A 19,631-nucleotide genomic window follows, 5' to 3' on the forward strand; every position below is an offset into this window, starting at 1 on the left:
CTCTCTCTCTCTCTCTCTCTCTCTCTCTCGTCGTTGCGTCGATACAATCCCGGCCTCTACGTCTTCTCGACGCGCAAAATTACAATTGCGGCAACGTAATCGCGATCGTAACATTTAGCTCTCTAATGCGAGCGGGTAAAATAATGTAAGCGCATTTTACTTCCGTGTAATTCCATTAGCAGGCAATTTTACGTTGACGCTGTTTACGCCGACCGAGCGATGGAAAGGGAGAGAAAATTATGAATTTCGAGCACTTTTTCATTGGGGTTAAAGGCCAATTCGTTCTATTATTATTAATCCGATCACCTCTGGTTTAATCAATCGCGTGATAATAATAACGTCACGAGCATATAACTGACGTCGTTTCATCATTGAAATTCCATCTGTTTAGCCGTATTTTTTAATTGCGTTAAGCCAAAAATATTATTTCACGCATGAAATTAGTTCTTCGTTCGTTTTGCAATTAAGCCGTTTTATTTATTTATTTAATTATTTATTTATTTATTTATTTATTATTTTTTTTTTTTACTCATGAAAAGGATGTTCGATATGAATGTACGAGCTCGTCGCTCCTCTCATTATGACGTAGACAAACATTTGGAAACGAGCGGTCGAACAAATTGAATAAGAACATCGTGGCAATTTTCCATAATCGTGACATTACATAATACTCTTCTTGTAGTCTGGAGAGGGCATCGCACGATCTCTGTACTTGAATCGCCCAACTTCACAACCCCGTAACGCTCTTAAACGCTCGACCTTCATTGGCAGAGAGTCATGCAAAAAAGAAGAACATTAAAGCCCCGATAAAGTCATTGGAGCGCTTTCTTCCGAATGAGATACAGGAGAATCACTGAGAGGCCTACAAATTGCCATTTTCGCATTCAACTCGTCGTAAATTCCCGCGAGGCAAATCCTTTTTGGCAATCACTTCGAACTGGCTAAAGCTCGCTTCCGCGTGAGCTACTTGCCGCTCCCCTCATCTATCCACCCCCACCTCCCCCAATCCCCCCACGGCTCTACCATCCCTTTGTGCCTCATCCATTTCTAGCCGCATATTTGTTCTTTTTATCCGCTTTTTTAATTTATATCTTTCTCCACTGTTTATCGGGCGCCTCGCATTTGAGATTCCGTCGAAGGGAAATTTGCTTGCCACGTTTCAGCAACCATTTTGATGATGCATTTTGATGAGTTTAGTCGCGTATCGCCCATTCGTTTATTTTCCATTTTCATCTTTATTCCATTTTCTTTCGTTTTTTTCTCTTAATCCGGAAAATACCTTTGAAATTAATCTTTACACTTGTGCACTAACGTAGGCCGTCATCCTTTATTTATTAGGATATTTTATTGTTTTATTGGTAAGTTGCAATAGCCGTTTGTTAATTAAAATTGTCGCCTCCTTAGCTTTCACGGGCACGTGCATCTAATCGGACTTAAAATATATAATTATCTCGTTGCTAAATATTTCATTAAAAATTTTGTTTCTTATGAAAATAACGATATTCTGCTGTATCTTAAGGTTTGTAACTTAAAGAGGATAATTTCAAATTTTTAACATCTCAATTTTTAAACATCCAAGAATATGACGCTTAGTTTACCAATATTGAATATCTGCTCTTTGGCTCGCTCATCCAGATAATTTGAAAATAAATTCACATTATTTAACTGGCGGTGATTCGCACTAGATGGCAAATTCGAGCTTATAAAAGAGGAATAATTTAATTCGAAATCTACGAGGTAAGACCATAAACTTTGTAAAATACTGCCGATGAATACCGATTAGCTTCGAATAAACTGATGTCCACAAGCTTATGAGATAGGAATTAAAGACCCTTATTTCAGCTTCCGTTCACATTCAATTCCCAATCCAAATACATCGCACGATGTATAGTCAACCGCACATGGCTGGCTGTACGGATCGTCCATTGGCCCTCCCCCATTCGATGTCCCACTCCTTCCACCTACACCCTGCTTCATAGAAGCATTTGCGCTCACACAAATACACACAAATCTACGCTACCTGTACGACCGAGGCTTTCCGCGGTTCCGAGGCGGTTTGTCATTATACAAGGACGACGCCGCCTACTATTGCCTCTCCTCTTTATTTGCCCAGCACTTCGACTAATTATCCACCTAATTGGCATTCGAATCGCAGCGGTTACGTATTTCTATGCCGCCACCTCCATAAAAGCGCTCGCTCGCTCGCTCATGCGTATTTGTCTATTTATTTATCAGCTAGCGTGACCGAACGGCTGGCCCTGGCCACGCTTATGGGAATTTGCGAATTTGCACTGCGGCTCCAGTGTGACCATTACCGCGGTAAGATCGCCTCGTCGCTCTTTCGTTTCGCTTCGTTTATTGCCAACTTGCCACCCGTTCTCTCCGCCATCCTTCAACCTCCCGCCCCCACGGTCCATCGCCATTTTAAGCTAATCAGTTATTCTTTTTGCTCCTTAGGCAATGAACGGCGGCCTACCTTCAGTCGTCCTATTTCCCCTTTGATTGTGAACGTAATTGATCTTCGTATGTTTTGTAATACGATTAAGGGTAATTATTAAGTTATTCACGAAGAATTACGCGATTTAGCGTTAAAACTTGGATTTAGGTATTTAGATAGATAAGAGGCGGCCGAGCTCGACGGAAAGAAAAATGATGCGTTAAGAAGATATGAATTTTTAGGCCGATTCATGTATTTCTAAAAACATGAATTTGGCCATTGTTATGTGCGATTGATTATGCTTTAAAATATCCGATTATACAAATAATTCACTTAACTCTGCATAACACGTCGATAGAATTTTAACAATTATTTTCATAAGTATTCTAAAAATATTGTGTTTATTGATAATCTAAAATCCAAGCGATTCATTCCCAAATAAAAGCCAGAAATGACAGAAGCGGTTGCAATTTACCTATCCTCTTCTCGAAAATTTCCATATATTTGAATTTGCCAAGACTTGGTACGAATAGATTCGAAGACAACGATAAACGTACTCTTATAGTATTATCTTGAAAGAACAATTCACAACACGTAGAAGAGCTTCTTGAAATGTTAACGTCAATCGGGTGCCTCTTTCGTTCTTCCACGTGGCGCGAGTCTACGCAACCACATAGGCAACGGGTTTAGTAATTCTGTTGGGCGCCTGTGAGATACACAATGTGTATTTGTGTGTATTGTGCTGTATAGGTGGTCGCGAGAGGAGAAAGAGAGGAGGGAACGAGGAAGCTCCGAAGTGATGGCTCAACGTCCGTATCTGACGTCTCTCGTGAAATTCCATCCTACTCAATTCCCCTCTCGTTAGTCTTCAGTCGAGAGGGTAGCAAAAGATACGAGTGACTACGAGAGATAGAGAAAGAGACAACGATGGCACAATAGAACAGATAGATAAAAAGATACACGCCCACGAATATAGCCACAGGCGTAAAGAGACACGGAGAAGGAAAATGCGGGTGGGTGTGGGGGTGCATAGAGAGAGAGAGAGAGAGAGAGAGAGAGAGAGAGAGAGGAAAGTCGTTTTAATTATTAATTGAATGCCTATCTACTTTACTTCGTCTCTATTAATTTAAATAGTCTACAACAATAACATTGTTTAGTGAAGCTTTTTGTCTCTCTCTCTCTCTCTCTCTCTCTATCTTTGAATTATATTAAATTTTATTTAATAACTAATCATATTTAACGAATATTATTGAAAATATATTACCCAAGCATAGTAACATCATTATTTTGATAATATTCTAAAAATATCAGTAAGGCTGTGTAAAATATCAAAACAGTACAAGATACATTTATATATTCATATGCATAATGTATGAATATCAATTTCCGGAAATTTAAAAATACTCATAATTTCACTTGTTATAAATTTCAGGTAAAGTAGTAAAAGTGGCTTAAAAACATAATTATTTTACTCTTAAGATAAGAGGACGAGTACGAGAGAAGAAAGAAGAGAAAGGAAAATGGCTGCTAAAGCGAGTAAGTGAGAGAGTAGGGGGAGAGAGAGAGAGAGAGAGAGAGAGAGAGAGAGTGAGGGGGGGGGCAAGAAGTCGAAAGCGAACGAAAGTCGTAAATGTTGCAGCGCATAAAACATAGTTGAAACTTCCTTACTATACGACGTAACTCATTACTTTTATTACCTGCTGAGTAACATGATATCCAAGCGAGAAAAGGACCAAGATAGGAAAGACCTCAAAGAGCAGAAGACAAGATGAGGCGGATGGAACGTGGAATCTGGAATCCTTTCTACATGGCAGTGAAACGTAGCTATCGCGAGGAATTTACATCCTAACGAGTCAGCCGAGGAATTAATTCGCCTATCGCTTGCCGCGTCTATTCTCACTCTAAGGACGACAACGACACGACGACAAGTCGCTGGAAGGGGGAAAGCAGATGGTTTCGATTTACTCAACTCAACGAAAAGGATGCGCAGCACAATTCTTCTTTTTTCTTTTCTTTCTTTTTTTTTTTGTGACCTTACCTCTTTCGTTATACTTTTTTTCTTCCTCTTTTTGATTGCTCTACGTCCGTTATTTTATAAATAGTCGAAATAGAGTAAATTAACTTACGGTTTCGATGTAGCGTTAGAATTTCTCTCGTGTACTCACCTGCAACAAAGAAATTTAAAAGCTGTGTTAGTTGGATATAGATTGTTTATGGATGCGATACAAATAATAGATGATTATTCGACTTCGATACTTCCAATCCCTAAGAATCTATAATTTGCTTATAGTTGAACTTTTCTATTTGGTAATTCAGCTCAAAGTTAGTCTCTTATATTTATAAAAGTGTTTTTAAGCTACGGGGACATTCAATGGATAGGACCGTGCAATATTGTTTCGTCATTTTATCGAGAATTTATTACACTCGATTCAATCGATGAAAAGTCGAATTCAATTTGCGCTAAAACTTTTTGAGAACAACTAGGAAGTGTTTCACGAAGTTTCGCTTAAAGAGGTGAAGTATCGCTGAAAGGACCGAGGAAAATCTTGTCGTCCAACTATATTAACAAAATAAATCTTCAATCTACGGACATTTTATATTTTTGATTAGTTTAATAAATCAAATATCACTATTTTTAACCAAGTGATCTAAATCTGTAATATTAGCTTGAGGTGGCGAAGGAGGGGGTGAGAAGGAAGGAGAAAGATGCATTCCTCATATTCGAGTTGGCATAATTTTATAAAATGGTAATGTTATTGTTAATAATATGTTCACCCGCGCTTCGTAAAATACTCATTCGATATTTTTAATACAAAGACGAGATAATTCTCCCTTACAGAGACTTATTTACGCTTCCCTCGCCTCTTTTACACTTTCTAGTTTAATGATTCACGGACAGGTGAGGCTTGGACAGGTCGCAAGTGACTCTATGACATGCGTTTGCTCGTAATATTTGCGCGACGCTATTATTTTCCTAGACACGAGACTAGGAACCAAGATTCCATCAGCCGACTTTCCCTCTTCATCCCACACTTTGGGATGGAAATAAAGGAAAGGCAAGGCAAGACAGCGTGGATGAACTGCCGGGCGGGCGCACGCGAACTCCAGCTACACGTCCAAAGTACATAAACCAGATTCGCCTTTCTCTCTATACACACGTACGCCCTTCTGACTTGAGTCCAAAAACTTTTTATTACTCGTCTGAGAAGTTGCAGCGGCTGTGGCGGCGGCGGTGGCGGCGGCGGATACGGCGGCGACGTCTTAGCCGGCCACACTTGGCAGGCCCTCAATTTTCGATCGACGCGCGAATCTCAAAGACGTAAATCTAGCCCGTGGCCGCGATGATTATCACCGCGATGAACGGCCTGCTTGCCCGTCCCAACATACGTTTGTATCCCGGTAAATGCAGGAGACGCCGAGATAAACAGCATGAGGGCAGTAGCAGCAGCAGCAGCAGCAGCAGCAGCAGCAGCAGCAACGAGAACTCACTTTGCTTTTGTCTCTCGGATTGGCTTTGCCACCGTCCGATAATTAACGACGCTGCCATCGCCGTCGTCGCTGATTAATGCCCCCTTGCCTCTCCGGCCCCTTCTTTTACGAATGAAATTGTGTTTTCCCGTGCCCGTCGCTGCGCTTAATTAAAATTGACGTTTGGTAAACGCGATGTCTCGCTCTTAGCCGACGCTCTGCTCCCGATCGCTTGTTTAATGATCGAATGTATTCGAGTCTCCGCGAACTTGCGGACTATAAAGATGGCGTTACGCTTGAGCGACGGATCAGCGGAATAAGTGTTCCCCTTGGATCATTCAAGGACACTGCTACACACTAAAGCATCTTTATCAGGATTCTAAGATTTCGTCGAGATTATGGTCCAAGGATTTATTTGATCGTAAATTGAAAACAAAAAAGAGGATTGAGTGTGAGGGTGAGAGAGAGAGAGAGAGAGAGAGAGAGAGAGAGAGAGGAGAAAAGAAAAAATAATAATAATCATGTTGAGGAAGTTTAAGAGTCAAAGTTGAAGACCACATAAATTATTCGATATCTCGTATATATGAGAATTAAAGCGAATGCTTTTTACGCTCACATTTAAGGGACACAAAAGTTGCTGAGCGAATCAAGCTAGAAAATTTTTAATCACAAATTCATATCTGCTTTTTTATTCTTTAAATTTATTAACCATCTTTCTACACGACTTTTCATTTAACAATTGAATCGAATATTTCAGCGCTTTTCCCGCCTCGGCATCTATCACCTCGTTGCATGTGAAAAAAGTTTGTCGTCGTCGTCGTCGTCGTCGTCGTCGGACGACAAAATAGTGAGCACTCGTCTATAAATGAGAGCAAGTGAGAGAGTGAGTGAGTGAGTGAGTGACTGAGAGAGAGAAAGAGACAGAGAGAGAGAGAGAGAGAGAGAGAGAGAGAGAGAGAACGTAGCTTTGCCGTATAACAATTAACCGGGATTTTGTTTCTTTCTCCAACCTACGAGAAGCCACTTAGCCAGCTAATTTTCAGTCGCCCTTACGAGTCTGTGTTTTCTCTCTTTTGCACTACCATTACGCCAAAGATTTCATATTTAAAAAAGATCTTTAATAATATCCTCGAGAATTTGAGCGAAAGAGACGGCTCTTTCGTATTTTTCTTTTTTCTCGACAACAGTATGAGCGGTTACGATCACTACGATCATATAAAGCGTATTTTACACGATTATAAGAGTTTACTCTAATCAGGCGAGATTGGAGTGAAACGATATTCTTTTGCCTTCTCGTTTCTCCAGATCGCGTTTTTTGTTTTTTAGTTTTTTGTTTTTTTTGTTTTTTTTGTTTTTTTTTTTTGTTTTTTTGTTTTGTTTTTTACCGAATATTGCATTCATATTTTCAAAAATATATGCAAAAAAATATTGCTGTATCATTAGACTCTTTCGAATTATAAAATTTCCATGAGAATTTATTATAATACACTTTCGAAATAATAAAGTAATATTAGCCTGATTTATAAGTCGATGCTGATTTTGCCATCAAAATCAATCAAATGGCATAATTGAAATTATATTATTATTTACAGGACTTGGGTATATTTTTTACTTTCACGTCAAACTGAATTTTTATTATAAAACTCTATTGAGAGCTACGTGTACTCTTGAATCAAATAGTTTTAACGGTCTATCGATTATTTATCGGAAAAATGTATTAGAGGCAACATATTTTCACCATACAGATTATTCACAAACGGATATTTCAACAACTCATAGTAAAATATAATGTAGTTCTTAAATGTACCAGTGACATTTATGACAACTATTAAATAAGGATTATTCAAGTGAAATAAAAAATTTATAATTTACATAATGTACGAAAGTTTAAAAAAAAGCTCCCTTTTTCATAGAAACGAATGCTTCTTTACCCGCTTCATACTTTCTTTATATTTTCTTCCATTAATGGCTCCTTTCATCGTCGTTTTATTTGAAAGCGCGTGGTTAAAATAAGAAACATTGATCAATAATAAAATTCACAGACATTCTTATTGGAAAAGATGATTAGGCCCATTGTAGAATGACTCGAGAATTGTGGGTTTGGAAAATTTATCGATCAATCATTTTCATAATACACGCATTTTAATAATCTAGGCACCACAAAGGATATTCGCTGCATTGACAATAAATTTAACTTCTTAATTAAATTTTCTTTCCAATCGGCTATTTAATGAAAACACTAATTTACAGCATAATATAATCATATAATACCTAAGAGTTTCATGTAAACAATATATTTGACTCTTGCGTGAAAAATAAAAATGCAATTAATTATTTCCGAACAAATGTTTTCAACGACATACATTTATAAATCAGTTTATAAAAAATCGATAAACTAAATATTACAAATTTGTCGGATTATAAAGAAGTTGTGAAATGCAATGAATTTTAATATTTGAAACTCCACTCAAATTTTCGAAATAACTTTGTGACAAAATCAAATTAAAATAATTTAAAACGCATATTCTTTAAAAATTAAAAAAATAATAAAACAAAGAAAAAAAAATGAAATAATAGTATTATTATATTATATTTAATATAATATTTTCATTGAGGAAGAATGTTATTTCACATAGTCTCAACTATTTGTGATATTTCAATGGCTTATGGATAGATAGCGAGTGAAAGCCACTTCGGCAATAGCTGACAAGGATATCAGAAAATATCTGTCACCATATTGTGAAATTTCTCTGAATTTTCTGTTTTATTGCGACGGTTTAGCTACTGCACAAAGTAATATTAAAACAAGATAAAGAAAAAAAAGAGGTGAAATTATGGGCCTGGATAAATTTATTCTTTTACTTAATTACTTTTACACACAAGTTGCCATTGCGTTTACTCTGTTCTTAGTATGTATAATTAAATATTTCACAATAGTTGCAATTGTAGTGCACTTAGAATTATTTACACATACTACATACAAATGTACTACTGTATACTATCATATATGCTGTTATCAAAATTATTTATGTTCAATTCAAACGAATGTATTAAATTATTATTATATGATAATAAATTAAATTATTCGCTTTAAAAAGGACGTGTATGTAAGATTAAATTATATGAAAAATACAGATTGTATTGCAATAAAAATCTTTCGTAAGTTTCGAATTGTTACCAAGTAAAACTTAATGACGAATTAACAAATTTGTCTCATTGGAAAGAACGATCGCAATTTCTCGCAATTAAATAATTCTTAATTAAGAAATATCATACATATATACATGGATTATTTTTTTTCCAGCATTGAACGAATTAAATTATAGTGTATGTGAATTCTTACGAAAATACGATACATATAGAAACACGCGTATGTCAATAGAATTGATTAGAATGAACATGTGCGTATATTCTTTAGTAAAAAAAAAAAAAAAAACAAAAAAAAAAAACCATACTGTCACAACGAAAAATCGCAAGAGAGAGAGAGTCTATAATCAATAGCACACGCGTCCATTAAAAGGTCGAAGTACAGTTTCGATCTTTCCGCTCACCGACGTTTCACCTTTCTTACCCCCCCCCCCTCCATCACGGTCGCCTTTCTGACACCAAACGAATTTCTTTCATACGCCCTCGTTTGTATCATTGACAACGACATTCGAGGACAGCTTTCTTTTCGTGCTCGAGGGCGTCAAAATGGTCGAAAAAATATATATTGTCCATTCGATCGTTGATGATGATGATGATGATGATGGTGTGTACGAAAAGATTTATGTCGCAATTCATGCGAGTGTTTCATCGTTTTTAAGAGAAGCTGATATATTAGTTTATCACGAAAAATAAAATCACGAAAGAAACGATAATTTGACGTGAAATGTCTAAATATTCTAAATGGATAAATTAAGAAAATTTTGTTTTCTTTAAGCTATTCTTTATGTATACAATATGTTTTGTATATCCATTATATATATTTATATTTTTTCAAATTAATTTAAAAGGCATATTTTATAGTTCAATTCTGTTTATAGATGCGTTTAAACGATCATTATTATACTTTTTTGCAAAAAATAAATTTAATTTTTTTGTTTAATTAAAATAAAAATCGAGTCATAAAATTCGCGTTTACTAAGTGTTTAAGTTATCTCACATTATTACCTGTAATTTTTTCTACTGTTTATTTTAAACTCAAGATCACTCAATTTTTATTAAAAACTTTTCTAATGCAGTCCATTACAAAATTAGTGAAATTACTTTTTCAGAATTCGCATTTTTTATAGAACAGTATACTTTCGGTCAACAAACCAGCTATTTTCTCATAAAAACAATTCCACATAAACAAGAAGTTTCATCTTGTCTTGCTCTAACGTAGGATTATCGTTCTCGTAATAAATCAACTTTCCGATCTATTTCTCGTTGAATCCTATTCTTCTCATTATTAAATGACTTCCCCTTTCAAGATCTCAACATACTTCGTTATTACTAAGTACTGAGCTCTACCCTCCCCTCCACCCCGTAATACAAAGTTTTTCAGTCTGTCTTAACTCTACTCGGGTTATATGTAAAGTGAAATCGGTTGAGTGGCTTAACGATAAAATATAAGAGAACAAGCTTTGGGTAAAATAATCCTTTGTTTATCATTATAAGAATTACAGTTAATTGCTTTAAAGTGTATTGTTAAATATTATTGTTATGTAAAAAAAAAAAAAAAAAAAAAAAAAAAAAAAAAAAATTAATTTTATAGCAATAAATCAAAATGTTTGCCTTAAAAATCACGTAAAAACAGTTAGAATTTCAGTATTTTTAGAATTTGCAAATTAACATATATATAAATAAATAGTAATCCTCTTATATAATATTTAAGTAGCTCTCATTAAAGTAAAAATTAAAAATAAAAAATTTGAAATCTGCTGTTGAAATTTATTCGAAAATATAAAAAACATATTAGAATATAAACATAAACATATAAACATTTTTATTGTATCTATTTTTATTTTATTTAATTTATTAATTTATTTTTTTTTTTTTTATTAAATTTTACGATATTCTATATAATTCATAAGTCATACTATGATATAACAGATAACAGTATCATTCTTTCCTGGAAAACTGTAATATAAGTAAATAGATGCAATGTATTTTATTGGAATGGTTATGTACGGGAACTTAATAGAACGAAAGCAACATGACTAGGAGACTGCATATAATAAGCCGAGGAGCTTTTTATAAATTCAACTAATATATATAAAAATTCATGAAATAAATTTATTTAAAATTAATTATATATATATATATATATATAATTTAGGAAAAGATTTATTAGTATCACTCCGTATAAGAAGAAGGAAGAAAATTCATTATGTATTTATAATATTTTGCAGTCTGATAATTTTAATACGTTAAATATAATTGCTTCGATTATCAATTAGTTAATTGATGTTAAAACTTGGATAAAATTTGAAAGAAAATAGAATAAATAAATAGTTTAACGAGAGTTTGTTCTAATAAAAATGTTTAAAATACGATAAAAAAATCGACATTTTAAATACATTCGTGTGAAATGTAAAAATTACACAAGGAATTTGTTAAACTGGAATGTCATCATAGAAATATAATTTTTCAAACAGTACTTTCTATTTTTATGCGTACAGCTCTTTATATAGGGGAAAAGTATATTTGTATATTTTTCTATAATTTTCCAATCATCATTTCTGTATTATCATAATATTAATTAAAATTTTATTATTAAGAATTAATAATTTTAATGTTTAAGTAGTATAAATCTTATTAACATTTAACATTTAATTAAAGCGATACCTTTTTAAATACATCTTTACTATAAATTACAAATAATACAAAAGCACAATTTGATATTATAATTTGAAATAAAATCTGTTGCTTAAATTTTTATTTTAGTATTTTATTATTTTGTACACAATTTTTTAATGTATATATACATACACTTTTTTCACTTAATGTTTACATTTTTAAAATTAATTACTGAAATACATATCTTGTGATATTTTCTTCTGTGATTTCCATCAACTTATATACTATACACATTCACATTTCTTTGTATATGTAATACAGATATAGAAAGAGGTCGATATGATTGTTAAAGATATTCTATGAAAATGGATACGAGTACAATTAATTATTAACGTCGAAATTAATGACTTTATTACTACTTAATATAATTTATTCGATAAGTATATTAAAATTTATAACTTTCGATTTTTTATTATTTATTAACTATCGAAATATGGCTAATTATATAATTATAAATTATAAATTTATCTGCTTTACTCGCTACGTGATTTTAAATTACGACACTCTCGACACTATAATAATAATTAATATTTTTTAAAGACCATAAAAGCATCAAAAGAGGCTAATTTCCCTAATTCATACTAACTGTGATAATCAATTATATATTTAGAAATTTGTAGATAAGTATTAAGAAGGTAGAAAATTTTTGATACATGGAGATTATCAGGGAGTTAAGAGTTTTATAAAAATCAATTTGTAGCCATAATATATTATATTTCCATTTTAAGAAACTGAGCGATGATTGTTTTTTATTTAAAACACAAATTAATAGATTTTTTTTTGATATTATAAATGTAATCGATGAAAATGGTGCACACTTTTCAATTTTGTAAAAAAGAATTTTCTATTATTTTTTACGAGAAGAATTTTTTTTTCTTCAAAATGTGAAGTACTTATTATTGAAATTAATAATTTTCTTATTGATTCAAGTTCAAAATATTACCTTCCTTGGTTTCATATAAAAAGTTTCCAACAATATGCAGATAATGTTTAATTGATTGCAAGTTTGTCATTTATATTTCAGATAGTAAATAATAATAAAAATATTTGTTTTTGATACTGTAGAGTTTGGTACAAAATAACAGTTATTTAATGTAAATTTCTTTTATTTTAAAAAGAAAATACAAATTTTAGAGATCAAATATGGGTACTTATTTTCTTATTTTTCATAAGCTTATCGAATGTCCTTTTCCTATCTAAATATACACTCTATTGAGAATTCTCGACACGCATATGATATTTAAGGCATAAAGTTTTTATTTATTGCAATACCTAATCTTATTTTAATATCATATTCACATATCTATGGAAATGTAGTATGTATAGTAATGTTTTCAATATCAGAACATAAAACTTATTTATTGTATAAATTTTACGTAAAAACTTCCGGGTGTATGTATGTAAAAACCTGCGTATGTATATATATATATATATATATATATATTTATTATTTTTTTTATATCAAATGCTTTATTAAGTATGAAAGTTCAATTATTTTAACTGTTATTGAATGCTTATAGCACTTATGCATTTACAATTTACATATTATATGCTTTACATTTATAAATACTTTTGAAATTCTTTAATATCGTGAAAAATAATTTTTCTTTTGCTCATACATATCGAATTTATAAAATATAAAATTGCATTTAATAATATGCTTGTATGATTGAGTTTGCATTTCATAGAATTATGAAGCATTATGTTATTAATATTACATCACTTTATTTAACGAATATATATATATATATATATATATATATATATATATATATTTCTTTCTTCTTCTATACTTGAATATTCTACGAAAAAACAATTGTATATCTTTGAATAACAAAGTCTTAACAGTCTCTGTAACAATTAACTCTGCTATTGCGAATTGAGTTAGTCCTAATATCCATATGCAATAAAAAATAACCTAAAAATCTTACAAGTGAAAAACACCTGAATATCTAAGCAAGATAAAAAAAAAAGCGATTGCAGGGATGAAAAGCTGGCTCACCTCCATATCGATCGGTATTTCGAAAGGGTTGGAGAGAGTACGCGGTTGAGCACACCGGGGGTAAAACGGTGGTTTAAGGGTGGCACGAGTGGCGACTGAAAGAGTTCATTAAAACTAGCACCGTCTGCACCCTTCTACTTCGCCCTCTCGCTCTATCTTTCTTTCCGTCATGCGCAACCCCTTCGTACGTATTTGTACATATCCTTTCTTTTTTACCTTCCGGAGACGAAGAAGACTGGCGACCGAGCGCTCTCTTCTTTTTTTTATTTCTTCTTTTTTTTTCTTCTTCTATTATTTTTCTTTTACTTTTTGTACGAGGAAGGGTGCATTGAAAAGCAGAGTTTCTGCCGAAATCATAATTTCGACCTTGGCGAATGAGAAGGAGAGAAAAAGGCACGTTTCTTGTCTTCATCTTTCCTCTCTCGCGCTCTCTCTCTCTCTCTCTCTCTCTCTCTCTCTCTCTGTCTAGCCTCATGCCGACTATTCTTTTAGGCGTATGTAGAGGCCACTTGGCTTCTCCTCTTGCTTAATGGATGTTCTTATTTCATGAGATTCCTTTTTTACTTTCTCCTTTTTACATGAATCGCCACGTGCACGCTTCTGAATAAATTATGAAATTTTAAAATTAACTATCTTTATCCTCTCATTTATTAAATCAAACAAGGCTTTAAAATATTTTAACTTTTTTCGCATGCAACACGTACTTTACATACGCAACGATTATTCGTAAATTCATAATGTTATGTTTCAGTAACACGTTAGGTTATTTCTACTTGAAATACTCTGATATTTGTCTTATTCATGCCAGAGATTGCGAAGAATTTATAAATTTGTAAAATTAATTAATGTAATTACGGGAACATTGCATATGCGTTTTTAAATAAATTCTTAAATAACGTTTGAATATTAGTAATCTCAACTTACAAGTTCTACTTTAGCACAATGTTTCATTTATAAGTGCATGAATTAATTATTATTTAGTTTATTTATTCAGTGTGCAAGTGACAGTCAAATTTTAACTAATTAGCGTTTCTTTATTTTATAAAATATTGTTCTCATTACATAATGGTAATATTTACATTATTCACATATTGTTGCGTATTTACAGACAGTGAAGAAAAAGTTTAGAAATGAAAATTACATCAAATTCTATCGCGTATAATTTCAATATTTTTAATAACTTATTTTGTTTAAAGCCATTTTTAAACAAACTTTTAATATGCTCATTAATTCATTCTTTTTCTTTCGATCTAAAATCTAAAATCAATTCGAGATAGAGTTTCTGCAATTGTGTTTTAATATCATTTGATAGGTAAAGCATAAAGTCCTAAGCGACGATGAGCAATAGTTTATCAAAAAACTTTTCATAATCCATTATGTATATATAATAACGAGTTATGATCATTGCACGTCAGAAACAATAACAAATGCAATATAATATGATTGATTTGTATTAGTGACAACGATTTATTCAATCGTTTAGTTCAATTTGTAAAATCATAAATTTTCAAACGTTAAGCAAATTTCATAGAATACTATATATGCATGCATCTATATCATTATTATTATAAATTGCTTCACACTACTTCAATTCGGTATTTTAATATTTTAATAGAATGAAAACTTAACCTGCAAATGGGTAATTTTTCTTCAATTTCTCATAAAACTCGATTATTATTTTATTTTTATGAATCTATTTATTGGACTTTCTACTGTGTGTGATATTATTTTTAAAGTGCATATTTGATTTCTATTGCCATAACTATAACTACGTAGATATTTAATCAATATTATATAAATTAAAAAATTCTCTTAATTGTATTATTTGTTGAATCTTTGCTTTTGTTTAAATAACCGATGAGTGAGCGAAATTGTGCGATGAAACATAATTTTTCAATATGAATCTCATAATTTATGAATAAAATAAACCACACATGTATGTGTATTTGTATTAGAAATTTCGTAATCTTTATCGGTGTTGTTGGTCTGCGATGATCGTATGTACAATGGCAACATATAAATATTACGAAAAGCCCTGCAATCGCAGAACTATGATAACATGTAAATAATCGGGGGAGGGAGAAAAAGAAAGAAATTTACGCCCAGCCTAGACTCGAGAGAATATAAAATATCTTATTGGAAAAAAACGAAGAAAAAAAAAAGAAAAAAAAAAGAAAAAAATAAATAAATAAAAACATTAAAATACTTTTATCCCTAAATTAATGAATTCAAATTGGAAAATACCGGCGATAAAAGTAAATGGCAATATTTTAGAATTCAAATGAATAAGCTCGAGAGGTCCACGCGAGACTCGCCTTTGGTCGGAGTTGATATGCCTCGATAGTGGCCGCGCAATTAATTATAGGATTCGTCCATCGCTTCCCCAGGAAAAGCCAATATGCATATAAATCGAGCGAATTGCATAAAGGAGCTTTTCCCAAACCCTACGCCACTCTCGCTCTTCGTCTATCTTATTGAACAATATCGCCTTCGTCCCTTTGCAATTTTACTTGTTTACATCGACTATCGCTTTCTCTTCTACCATGCTCCTACAGCTCTTTCCCCCTATATTTTTCCTTCGTTAATTAGCTTTTTCATTCCTTCATTTATCTTTTATTCCCCACAACATTCACTCAAATTTATTATAATAGAGAATTTGCGATTCAAAATAACGAGAGAAGAGTGCCCTGCCACTACATTGTAACCTCACTGTTTCAAACTCATTTCTCTTCTAATTTACTAATTATACCGAATAATATTTCCATGCTATTTTTTGCAATGTGTTTTAATTAGTTTTGTGCGCCATGAGATAAGAACACGGCACAAATTTGAATTTATAAATTTCTTATCAGGCACTTTTTATATTAAAGACTAAAGTTTCCGATGCTCGACTTTCGAACATAGATTTATATAATATTTTACGAACTTGAAATAAGCGTGTTTGAAATCTGATTTTTTTTTTAGATGGACAGTTTAATTACGCCCGAACAGTCACAGCTGATTAGAGCGAGTTTTAGTTGAAAATGCAAAATCAAACGTACTGAAATGGAAATGCTTCATGCCTCTAATCTTCCATCTAATGTCGCGGTCGATCTCAAGCATCAAAACGTCAGGGTTTTGGCTCGCAGGTTTGACTATTGCAATCTCGTGGCAATGAGCAATATTATTATTCATAACGCAGTTACGTAACAAAATGTATGCTTTGAGGTTCTATTTTTTTTTTTTTTAATTTTTTTTAAATTTTATTTCATTGTTATTATTGTTATTATTGTTATTATTGTTATTATTGTTATTATTGTTATTAAAATACACCGCAATCTCTAATACTAATACTAAATGACATTAAAAATACGAGGTTATGTAACCGAGTCCTTCACTTTTGTACGTAGATAAGGAATAGAATATTTAACCGATATAGAGACGCCCGATTGTTCGTTGGAGCTCTAAATTTTGGTAATTCCGTAAGTGCACACCGAGATTATCCGGCGCTCGGCAACAAAATATTGGCGATCCAATTCGCTTGGTCAGCTCCCGCTTATTAACGAGGCTTAATCTCTAAACAGAGATCCCATTGAGCCGAAACGCGCGCATTCGAGCTCAGAGCTAATAATGGGCTCCCGCGGATCTCCGACAGCAGGAACCGTCGACATTTCAGCCTGTGCGGGGCTTTTTAATTTTCCGAACTGACGGTGACGCGCTCCGCTGTAATTTCGAGCTCGACACCCGGGCGACTGAAAGCGTGCCCGGCGAGATATGACGTCACGCGCGAGGGAGAATGAAACAGCAGTGTGGCCGCCGGTGCGCGCGAGTATTTTCACTAGTTATAGCGAGTCCGTGACCGGACAGTGCTTGTAATGTACACTGTCGTATGTATTAGTGAGCCTGCCTGTTTGCATCTGGCTGCCTCGTCTACGTGTGCGGATTTATCCGTTCGTGAGTGCGTGTGAATGCGCGCGCGCGCTCCTGTGTCGATTCGTCGGCGGGGCGCGCAAATTTCGCCAGCGAGTGTTTGTGCGAGCTTAGTGATGCGCGTACTCGTGCTAGGTGATGTCCTCCACGGGGAAAATCCTGGCCGGCTACAGATCGACATCGTGAAACGAGCCAAGTCAGTACTTTGCCTGGCCACGGCACGACATGATTTACCGGATCCTATCCACGTACGTGTCGTCCCGCGTATTCAGCTCCTTCCCCACATCCGTCCTTCTCTTGCTACCAGACCCTTCCTCTACCCCCTACCACCCCTTTACATCCCCACTCCAATTCTCTACCCGATTCTCTTTCTCTCTCTCTCTCTCTCACCCCGTCCTCATACTCCCGCATCGCCGTGCTCTCTTTCTTACAAGTGGTTATCGTATCCGTATAAATGCCAAAGTGTTGACAAAAACTTTCCTCCAATGATATTTGAATATACCAAGGGGCAAATATAGGGTGAAAGAAAAGAGTACAATTTCTTTAATCATTCGCAAGCTTCGCATCGCAACATTAAATGTAATTATTTCACGAACGATGGGGTTCTTGGAAAAGAGCGTAAAATATCCTACCGATTTATGTATTCGGTAATATTTCATCGTGTTGAGTTTCTATGCATAGAAATAAAATGAATCAGCTTATTAAATCCATAGAATTATATATCTATATGTCAATTTGCTAGTCTAACCAACAAATATGACTATAACTGTATTAAAAACTAAAAAAAAATTAATTGAAAAACATTTTTAATACCATATAATGTTGTGCGTGATTGTACACCGAAAACGCACTTTTAATTTATTTAAGACAAATAAATAATTTGAAAGGTAATTTGAAAAATTTTCTATTCTATTACGTATTACAAAAGTATGGGCATACTTGCAACCTTTTACTTAAATTCCATAAGATTTAGTAAGATCTTAGCAGCATGACGCATTCGCTGTTCTCTTCTCCACGTTTCATAAGAGCAAACGGCTTTAGGGCTTTTAAACTTTGGGTTCACAGTCATTGCGGATTATATTAGTTTCAAATACAAGTACTTTCAAAGAATGGAAGACAGAGCGCCTGTGTTCAATTGCCTCTATATCAGGAACCTGGGCATGTTTATTCCATGTCGCGACTTTATCGTTTCACGAGCAAAGTTCGACTACAACGGCTTTTGCATTTTTTTACTCAATCCGAGCATTTAATTCTAACTTTAATAATATACTATTCTAAAAATAACTTTTTTTTCTTACATTTTTTCTTTTTTCATGTAATAGCGAACACTGGTGTAAAATTGGTATTCGTATAAGGAGGATCTATCGTGAAAATACACTGTCTGAGATTTTATTCCTTTCAAAGAATTTCCATTCAATAGAGCCCTACATTATTACATAAAAGCAACACGTTTATTTACCAAATATTATTATAAATCTTATTCATTTATTAATTGGCTTTATTATCTGTCGTACTACATTATCGCTGTATACACATGCATTTTCTATGTACGTTTTCTGTATGATCATCTTGAAAGAAGTAGCGAGGGCGTAATAAACATGGCAGCCAGTTTGAAAAGCGCGCAATTCCAGGACGAGCTCGATAATACACTCGTTGGTTATAGAGCGAGAGGTCTGATTTTCTCTAGTTGCTCATAAATACACTGTGATACCGACGCTGCTCCGCAAAGATTCGAGGTTTGCGCGCGTGTACAAATACCTCGTTAGAGTCTAATTGTTGGTTCTTTGTCGTCATCTCTTCGTCACAAGATATACACAATATCTCATCTATTCTATTCCTGGAATTTTTTTAATCGCAAAGGAACAAAGACTGGCTAACCCGATAGTACGACAATGACGATCGTGATCCACTTGACTCCTTACATGTTCTCTCTCTCTCTCTCTCTCTCTCTCTCTCTATCTATCTATCTATCTATCTATCTATCTATCTGTC

At 33.6% G+C, this 19,631-nt stretch overlaps 1 protein-coding gene across 1 annotated transcript in view; it reads right to left on the reverse strand.

Annotated features, from left to right (window-relative positions):
- Positions 1-19,631, reverse strand: part of LOC105364624 (max-interacting protein 1-like) — a 155,226-nt gene that overhangs the window by 56,071 nt on the left and 79,524 nt on the right. The gene's annotated exons all lie outside the window — the stretch shown is intronic.

This window comes from Ceratosolen solmsi, unplaced genomic scaffold, assembly GCF_000503995.2.
Source record: "Ceratosolen solmsi marchali unplaced genomic scaffold, CerSol_1.0 scaffold10, whole genome shotgun sequence".
Lineage (NCBI taxonomy): Eukaryota > Metazoa > Arthropoda > Insecta > Hymenoptera > Agaonidae > Ceratosolen > Ceratosolen solmsi.